The sequence below is a fragment of the Phodopus roborovskii genome, unplaced genomic scaffold (genome assembly GCF_943737965.1).
Source record: "Phodopus roborovskii unplaced genomic scaffold, PHOROB, whole genome shotgun sequence".
Lineage (NCBI taxonomy): Eukaryota > Metazoa > Chordata > Mammalia > Rodentia > Cricetidae > Phodopus > Phodopus roborovskii.
In genome coordinates, this window is record NW_026126547.1 from 12,933,271 (window position 1) to 12,943,683 (window position 10,413).

Sequence of the window (10,413 nt, forward strand, 5' to 3'; positions counted from 1 at the left end):
TCCATAGCTCCAGAGAAACTAGGTGACAAGAGGACCCTAAGAGGGACACATGGATCGCCCTGAGAAGGGAAATTAGATGAGATCTACTGGGTAAACTGGGAGGGGGTGAGATGGTCAGGAGGAGGGGAAGGGGGTTGAGAACATGAGGGAACAGGATGGTTGAGGAGTGGAGGGACGAGGAGTGGAAGAAGGAATAAACAGATATCTTAATAGAGAGAGCCACTATGAGCTTTGCACAGTGGCAGTATCGTAGCCAATGAGGTTTATCCGAGGCGCGATTATTGCTAATTGAGAGAGCCACTATGTGGTTAGGGAGAAACCTGGTGCTAGGGTAACGCCCAAGAATTCACACGGAGGACCCCAGCTAAGACTCCTAGCAATAGTAAATAGGATGCCTGAACTGGCCTTCCCCTGTAATCAAATTGGTGAATACCCCAGCTATCATCATGGAACTCTCATCCAGTAATTGATGGAACCAGATGCAGAGATCCACAACCAAGAACCAGGCAGAGCTCTGGGAATCCAGTCAAAGAGAGGGAAGAGAGAATATATGAGCAAGGGAGATCAAGATCATGATGGAGAAATCTACAGAGACAGCTGAACCAAGCTTGTGGAAACTAGATTGATAGCTGTGAAGACTCCAGGGGACCGAACTCGGCCCTCTGTATGTGGGAGACAGTTGTGAGCTTGGACTAGCTGAGGGGCCCCTGGAAGTAGAACCACCATACAAACCTGGTATATGAGCTAGCTTGTTGAAGCTCATTCCTGTTGTGGGATGTCATGCTCAGCCTTAATGCATGAGAGAGGGTCTTGGCCCTGCCCCAACCTATTGTACCAGATTTTGTTAACTCCTGAGAGTGGACTGGGGAGGGCTGGAAGGGGGCAGGGGTGGGAGGGAGAACTGTGGTTGGAATGTAAAATGAAATTTAAAAGAACAAATAAATTACAAAAAAAAATGTTGTAGAAATTGGCACTGTCTGTGGCCTATGGGAGAAATCGAATCTACAAAAAACATTATCTCACCAACTAAGACGAGCATGGTAAACTTTCATTTCTGTCTCGTGTTCTGAAAAAAAAATCGACATTTGTCTTGTTTCCCAATTATACAAACTCATGCCTCCCTGGACACCTCTATTCCTATTCGCTCCCCCTCACTCCACCCCCAGATGTGTGTTCAAGAAGGTCACAATCTAGCTGGAGAGACAGGCCAGGATGAATTGTGCTGGATTTAAAGTCAGAATGGAGACAGCCAGTCCTACCCGGGACCTCTCCAGAGCTGACGTCTCAGAATCCCCTCTGGTCCCAATTAACCCCTCACTCAGTCATCCTGCCCCTTATGAAGATGGACGTGTGTCAGCCTGCTGAATGGCACTTGTGGGTGAGAGAGTGTCTCTGCAGCCCTTACGTCTGTGCCTGTTATCCTGACCTGCCCAGAGGATCCAGTGCGTAGGGCAGGATCGTCCCTCACTCTCAGAACAGTCCCTTCTGCCATTCCTGCTGTGGAGTGGAGCCTCATCCTCATTCCAGCCCAGTGTCTAGGCTGGGCTGTTGTTCTATGGAAGCAGGTGCATTTGGGACCTGTGTATAAAGTAAGGGATCTCCGCTGACACTTTGGTTGTCATCTGTCTTGCTTAGGGCTACCCTCTGAATTGTGGGGCATTTGCAACATCCTTGGCCTCTACCCACTAGGTGTCAGTTACACCCGAAGTTGTGACATCCCCTAATGTCCTCAGGCATTGCCAACACTGTCCCTAGATGAGGGTAACTGGGGTAATGCGCCACCCTGGAGACCCTGCTGTCTTGGGTGCCTCCCACCAGCTGCACTCAAACACTTCCCACCTGGGCTCAGAAACTGGCTGGATATCTGCTCTATGGAACATTTGTTGACGTTTCGGCCTCTAAACCCCTTTCTGGGCTTGGAGCAGCTTACCCAACATGAGTGGGAGGCAAAGCCAGGTGTGAAGCTGGACACTGACTCTCAGCTTCACTGTAAGCAGTAGGTGGGCAAAGGATGCACCTGCCTCAGACTTCAAATCCCCACAGAGTCCGCTTTGCCACTCTTGAGACGGGTGTGGTATAAGGCTGGGATGGGAGGGGATGGCGGCAGGCACACTGCTTCCAGTGGTGTTGTGTGGCCTCCTATGGCAGCTGCTTCCTCATTTTGTGTCCCAGTTCTGGCTCTCAGTGGCCACCGAGCATGCTCTCAATAGCTGATTGCAGGTTGCTAAGGGTTCCCCACCCTCACCCCTTTTTAGACAAGAGACTCACATTACCCAAACTAGCCTACAACTAACTCACCATGCAGCAAAAGTGCCAAGGGTGAACTTGAACTCCTAACCCTATGTGCTGGGATTACAAGTGTGGGCCACCATCTTTTTCCATCCCATTCTGTGTGTGTGGGGGGGGGCATTGATACCCAGGACAAGCTCTCTCTCCTTATCACTGGCTTCGTTTTAGCCAGATCTCAGAGGATGGAAATCTTTTAAAGCCCCCATCCCCCAAGAGCATAGGCAGCTCCCAATTCACAAAGCAGGGCTTACAAGGGAGCCTCAGCTCACTGTCACCACAGGGGTATATATGGGCAACAAAATAAATCTGTGGAAGAGGTTTATTGGATCAGTGAGGGGTTTAGAAAAATGTGTGAATCCAAAGGGGCTGGGGATGGAGATGGAGGCCTGGAAAAGACAGAGCCATAATAAAGAAAGCAGTGTGTGTGTGTGTGTGTGTGTGTGTGTGTGTGTGTGTGTGTGTGTGTTGGGGGGTCATTAGCTCTTGTAATACAGAAAGAGGTGTACATGAAATAACATCTTAAAATGAAACTTTAGAAATGATAATAGAATGCATACAACAGGAAGACGTTTGCTTCACTTAGTGTGTAAGGAATCATTCAGCTTTATAAAAGAAACTTTAAATTTTTAATGGAAAATATACAGAGCATATCAGATAATCCACCAAGAAAATACAAAATACTAATAAACCCAAGAAGATACTGAGATGCATCAGAAATAACAGAAGTTAATATTCAAACACCCATGAAACTACAGTTTTCCCTTATGAGATTGAAGGAGAACAAGGAGAACATTCCACATGGCCTGTGCTGCAGCGAATTGTCTCAACTGCGTGGAAGGTTGAGGCACTTGAGAGAGTGCCAGGGTGCTCCTCGAGGGACTGCCAGGGAAATGCCCCTGTTTGTCATCCAGAAACTCTCTCTAGCCACACAGGTAAAGCCATAGACCCCTGCTTTGCACAAGGGCCAGACTGTCTGATCAAGGCTTTGATCCTCTTTGGACCTGGGTTTCCTCACATAGGCTGTAAGAGTTTCATTGTTATCTAGGTTAACCATTTACCAATGTTTGCAATGTGCATACCACAGAGCCTGGCCTGTAGCAAATGCCTGGTAAGTATTACGGATGACTGCAGAATTGATTATCATAGCAGCACACACAAGAAGTTACCTAAGTGACTAAGTTGTCCAGAAATAAAAAAGTCAATAAGTCATGGCACGATTATAGAAGAGTACTTGTGACCAAGGGAAGTAAGCAAGATTCTTACTATAATGAAAAGAACATTATGTCTTATATTTCTCTAAATGCATGCCCTACCTGGACCTACCCGGGCCACAGAGCAAGACGGTGTCAAAGGGAAAAAGAAGGTTGTACTTAGAGTTAGAATACTTGAAGCACTGAATTCAAATCAGCACCTGAAAACAAAACAAAACACAAAGGTAAAACCACCTGGGTTAGTGTATTGACTTTATATTTATTTACTTAGTTTTGGGATGTTTTGTTTTTGTTATCTCTTTAGCTCCAACTGGCCTGGAACTCACTGTGTTATAACTGGAGTTTCTTGTCCTGCTAGGTCCCACTGCTCTTCAGCCCCAAATAAGTACACAAAGACGAGTATTAATTATAAAATTATTGGTCGATGGCTAGGGTTTCTTATTGGTCTCTTAATTATTAACCCATAACTACTAATCTATGCATTTCTACATGGCCTTATCTTAACAGAGAACCCTGGTACATCCTGTCTTCCCGGTCTCTACATGGTGTTTCCTCATGGCGCCTCTCTCTGCTTACCTTTCTCGGATTTTCCTAGCCTCACCCCTTCCTACCTCTATCGGCCAAATGGGATTTTATTCATCAACCAATAAGAGAAGCAAATATACAGAAGGGCATCCCCATCACTGTGTAGCCTAGGATACTCTCCCCCAACTTTGCCAGTTGTCTTGCCGTTGTCTTCCAACTCCTGGGATCACTGGTGTGAGCCACCACACCCGGCTTTGTTTGTTTGCTTTCTTGTTTTTGAGACAGGGTCTCATATAGCAAAGGTTCATCTCAAATTTGCTATGTGGCAGAGTCTGGCCTTGAATTCTCCCACACCACCACACCACACACATTTGAACAGGTATTTAGAGCAGCATTCGGTTCAGAGCAGAATGCAGTGGAAAGTGCAGTGTTCCCTGGGACCCCTGTTCCACACTGGTGCTGTGGGACAAGATTTGTCACTCATAGTGGTCCAATAAAACGCTGATTGCCCAGTAGCCAGGCAGGAAGTATAGGCGGGTTACCGGACTAGGAGAATTCTGGGAAGAGGAAGGGCAGAGACGCAGTAGACAGCCAGCCACAGAGGAAGCAAGATGAGGATGCCTTAGTGACATGGCAAAACATAGATAAGAATTGTGGGTTAATTTAAGTTGTAAGGGTTTGCTAGTAATAAGCCCGAGCAATAGGCCAAACAGTTTATGATTAATATAAGCCTCTGTGTGTTTATTTGGGACTGAACAGCTGCAGAACTGGGTGGGACAAAACTAATGTCTACACCCAGGTTCTAGTGCATCCGCGCCTATTGCTACGTGGTGTGGGTTTGCAAATGGTAAGATGACAGCCACCCACCACTGTAGATCCTGAAGAACACTTACACGGCCGCAGATCCTCTGTGCCCTGCCTATTCATCCCTTCTCCCTCCTCCCTCTGCCAATCGCTCTTCTTCCTGCCACTCTGAGTGTTGCCTGTTTCTGGAGTGTCAGTTGGGATCGGGTGGCCTTTCCACTCAGTAACAGACATTCATTCACATTTCCTCTGTGCTTTCCTTGCTTGTTTACTTTTAGTGCTGAAATGCCCCACTGTCCTTTTGGACCACTGTCCTTTTGGAAGAGACACTGAGGTTGTCCCACTGTTTTGTAGTTATGAATAAAGCGTTGATAAACATCAGCATGTGGTTATGTGTGTGGTTTCCAGCTCTTTGGTAAATACCATGGAGCAAGATGGTTTGTATGATATCAGTACATCCGGCTTTCTAAGAGACTGCCAAGCTGTCTTCCAGTGTGGCCACTTCATTCCCAGGATTCATGAGCATCCCTCTTGCCACAGGTCCTCACCAGCAATGTGTGTTGTCAGGATTTGGGTTTGTTGGTTTTAATCGGCACAGAGTAATCTCTGTTTGTGGTTTAGGGTGAGGGTGATGTCTCTGTGGGTAAAGCCCTTGCCACACACCTGCATAAATGCCAGGCAGGTGTGGTGACACACATGTCATCCCAGCACTCAGAAGGTGGAGACGGGGTCCCAGAGACAACTGTAGCTGAATCAGCGAGTGCTGAATGAGAGTTAGACTCTGCCTCAGTATGTGAAGAGGACGGTGCTGGGAGAGGACATCCAACATCAATCTCTGGCTGCCACACGAACTGTCACACACTCGTGTGTATCTATACACACATACTTGCCAATATACATGCATACTTACATCCATGTGTTTGTATGGTACACGCATGTATGTCTATATGTATGTATGTATACAGGTTTAGCCTGTAGTCCCAGACTGAGGCAGGATGATCACTTTGAGTTTTAGGTTAGCCAGAGTTATAAAGTAAGACCCTGTCTTTCAAAAAGTCATTTTTCAAAGAAGGTTTAAAATTAGCCCTAACCAAATAATTTAAACACAAAAATCCTCTTGCTTGACTTTTTTCTCCATTACACATTTTTGTAAATTGAATTTTTTCCTTTATTATTACTGGTGTGTGTGTGTGTGTGTGTGTGTGTGAATGCTGATATGCGGGCAGACTAGTGCCACAGCAGCAAACCGGAAGTCAGGGGACAGCTTTGGGTTCCCTCTGCTGAACCTTCTCACTGGCCATCTCCACTCCAAATTCACACAGAACACATTCCTTCACGGCAATAGCCCCTCACCCCTTTTACAACATGGGTTCGTGAAGCTCAGGCTGCCCTGAAACTAGCTGTATGTCCAAAACTGGCTTTGAACTTCTGATCCCCCTGCTTCCTCTTTTCAAGAAGTAAGATTACAGGCTTCCTTGCCGTGCCCAGACTGACAGCCCAATTTCTCCCCACTCAGCTAGCCTACTATGCAGCCACAGAGGGACCCTTCTTGCCTCAAGACATGAATGCTCAAAGTGAACAGCTTCTGTATAAAGGTCTCACTTCATGCTTACAATTTGAGTCTGAGGTGAGCTGTGAGGTCCCAGCCCTCTTGGTACCCCCTACCTTCGCTGAGCCTCCCACCATCCAGCCAATATTGCAGCAGCACAGAGTCAACGGATGTGCTGGCCCAGAAGAATTGACCTGGTTTAAATATTGGCCGGAATGAGCTGCGATCTCTCTGAGGTTGCCTTCCTTTGAGTTACCCATGACCTGGCCAGCAAGCCTAGCGGTGGTAAAGGTCTTGAGAACGCTTTGTGTGGCTTCAGCGCGCACGTAGCAGGCAGGACCAATATTTGCTCTCTGACGCTGAAAGTGAGGTGCAGAGACAAGAGCAGTTTGACACTGCTCTGCCAGTGCTCGGGGCCCCGTCAACACCCACTGGCTGAGGCTTGGGTGCTCTGGGTTCCTTTCTGGAAACACAAAACTCGGACTGTGCTGGCTTTGTAACTGGCACCACAGCCAGAACACAGAGGCAGCCGCCACTTGAAAGGCTTCGAGAACAAAATCAATACAGACCCTGCTCGCCAAGATCCCACAGCAAGCTTCAGCTGTTTGCTGGTACTGACATGGAAAGTAGAAGCGGGACTCCAGCTGCCTCTGGGGGAAGGGCCAGTTGTTGATAGCACCTGTTGGGTAGCCCCTTCACAGAACCGCAAGAATGGGACTGAGGTCAGTGGCCTCAGACCGAGGATAACAGCCCGGACAGGAAGTAACAGGAAAGCACACCAACGCTAGCTTCGTACTCCGCTAGTCAACTGCCACACACGTGCATACACACAGCTACTGATCTCTACCACAAGCCCGGGCAAACCCAAGAGAGGAAGGTCACGTGACCTGTCCAAGGTCGCCCACCTGGTAAAGTCAAAAGCCTGGTTCCAACCCACGCTGTCCTCTTACAGAACCCAGTGTCTTACGATATTGCCACGCCACCCAAGCTCTGGAGCATGAAGTGTTACAGTAACACAAGCACGTCCTAGGGTCCAAAAGTGCAGACTTTTAAACATTCTGCCAGCAAGGCATGTGACATTGACTTGTAATGCCGGCTACTTGAGAAGCTGAGGCAGGAGGATTGAAGATTTAAGGCCTGCCTGGGCAAGTCAGTGAGACCCCATCTCTAAATGGAAATGAGAAAAGGGACATGGGGACAGTCTAGTTGGCTTGCCTTGCATGTGTGAGGCCCTTGGTTCAATTCCTAAGGCTGCAATAATAAAATATTGTAATTGCTTTATTGACCACATTTCCTCTCTCACCTTGGAAAGCTGGCATTGGCTCTGTGTCCTGGATACAGCCCTACTGAAGACTTTTCAGACTAACAATGATCCTCTGAGGCTCTCAAGTCTGGGGAGTATTTGCCCCTCACTTCCTCCAGCAGACATGATCCCTGACTGGGAGAAGGCTCTCTGGTGAAGCAGTCTTCTTCAGCCTTGCCATCTGAGTGATCAAGATCCACTCTAATTGCTTCTAAGACTCAGGTCTCAGGGACAGCACAGTCATTGTGTCATCGTGAAAATAGAGGGCTGGTTTTAAGTTGCATTGTACCATACATTGCCAATTAAATCTTAGTTCTCAGGCTCTGGAAGATTGTAGAAAAGAGGAAGCTTCAGATCCATAGATATGATATAATCTTGTTTCTGGAAAAATAAAATACCTGTATACATTCATGAGTCACCTCTTCACCTGTCCTATACTGTGTGATGCTTCTGTGACAGCAGGAACTGATTCTACATGTCTTTCTTTACACATAGTGGCATTCAGTCTCTTTGATATCTGGCTCTACAAGTTTTGACAAATATGTACGTAGACCATGTACCCACCACCGAATCAGGAGGAAAAAGTGTCCAATAACCAGCTATCTTACTTGTTTTTCTATTACTACAAAGAGACACCATGATTAACACTGCTTATAAGAGAAAGTGTTTGATTTGGGGCTCGCAGTTTCAGGTTAGAGTCCACGACTGTCGTGGCAGGGAACATGGCATCAGGCAGGTATGGTGTGGTACAGTGGCTGAGAGCTCACATCGTGATCTAAGGCCAAAGGCAGAGTGAGCTAACAGAAAATAGCAAGAGTCTTTTGAAACCTTAAAGCCCATCCCCAGGGATACACTTCCTCCAACAAGGCCACACCTCTGAATCCTTCCCAAACAGCTCTACCAACTGGGGACCAAGTATTCAAACATATGAGCCTTTGGGGTTCATTCTCATTCAAACACCACAATGGGAAATAATAATTTCATCATCTTTGTGTACCCCAACATGATATCCTCCATCACTTCTGCTAGAAACGAATAATCTCGGCATGTCACAAAGAAACACATGAAAAAAGCAAAAGTAACCTGGCAAGGGAATTTTTCCTCCCAAAAAAGGATGTGCCATGACCTAAACTGGGATTGCAAGCACATGGCCAAGATGCCTCTCTGTTTTATTCTTAAAGCAACAGGGAACTTGGTTGTTCCTCTTTGGCTGAGATTCAACCTCATCACATACTCCTGGTTGGCTAATTGGAAAAGGAGGGTGTGATAGGCATATCTCAAGAATTTCTAGGGGTTGGACAAATGGACATGTCACATGATAGGGATGCTTCCTTTGATAGAAAAAAGGTTTCTCACAGGTTCGGAGTAGTCTTTTCTGGAATGCCACTCAAATGGAGTCTTACAGCATGTAACCTCTTGTGTTTGCATCCGTGTTGTGGCCTGTCAGTTGTTCATTCCTCTTCAGTGTCAAATGCTATTCCTTGGTATAAAAGTATCACAGTTACTTAGCATCCCACTGCTTTAAAGGCATTTAGATTGTTTACAGTTGAGGGGGAAGGGCTGTTTATTCTACATTGGGTGTGTGTCTAGCTTTATCCAAAATGCTGAGCTTTTCTTCAGTGTCTTACCATGTTTCCTTATATTAAGACATATTGGCTTTGGCTGCCCCTCATCCCCTTTAGGACTTGAATTTGATATTGTAAGGGCTTCTTACAGCTATCATTATTGTATCTGTTTTGCAGACATGCAGTGAGATTCACTGTGGGTTCAGCTTGCCTTTCTTAGTGTTCAACAGTAAGAATAACTGAATGCTGGCTTGCTATTTTGATAGATGTCTTTTGTCCACTTTGCTTTTAGCTTGGAGTTGTTTTGCCATTGTTGAAAGTTAGTTGCATTACTGCCTTTAAGAGTGTGGCTGTGTATGAATGTCATGTTGCTGCGGGTACTGAAGTGTTTGACACACCTAAAGCCTTCCATACTTTCCATGTCTTTGTATCCATTGTGACTCAGATGTCTCCGCACACACACCCCTTTCTAATCCTTCCTTGTCTTTCCTCAATTCAAAGAATGCTTCACCTTCTGGACTAACTTCAATTTTTAGAATTTTATAGAAAGGGGGTCATCTTTTATTCTGCTGTCTCCTGTGTGGAATAGTTTACTTGCATCATTGTTTTGATAGTTTGATTTCATGAATATACTTGGATGTGTGCATTCATTCACTTGTTGTTAGCCATTGAGATTGTTCTAGCTTTTAGTCATTCTAAATAAGGCTATTATAACCACCCATCAACATGCATTTGTGGTGCATACATTTTCATTTATCTTGGGTAGATACAGTAAATACTGAGTGGGTGGTGTAGACATCTGGTCTGTGCTTCACATTTTAAGACACTGCAAAACTCAACTTCGGAGTGGCTGCTATCTTCATAAAAGAAATGAGTTTTTAAAAATGTGTTGTCCTGGTATCTGTTAATCCCTGGGTATGAACGTTACAGAGTTTGGGATGGAAGTCAAAAGAGGCCAAATTTGCTTCATAATAAAAAGAAAGGTCTAGAGGAATAGAGGCTTGGGGTGCAGCTTGGTGATAAAGTGCTTACCTAGCAAGGGCAAGGGCCTGGATTCAGTATCAGCATCAGAGAGAGGGGGCAGAGGGCAGGAAACAGAACAAAACTGAGTTGGTAGTTTGCTATAGGGCCCACCAATGGAGCCAGGAATCTACATCTTGTGGTAGA

General features: G+C 46.0%; 1 pseudogene; it reads left to right on the forward strand.

The window, feature by feature from the left end:
• The first annotated feature begins 227 nt into the window (after nt 1-227).
• Nucleotides 228-295, forward strand: LOC127233994 (uncharacterized; annotated as a pseudogene).
• The last annotated feature ends 10,118 nt before the right edge of the window (nt 296-10,413 follow it).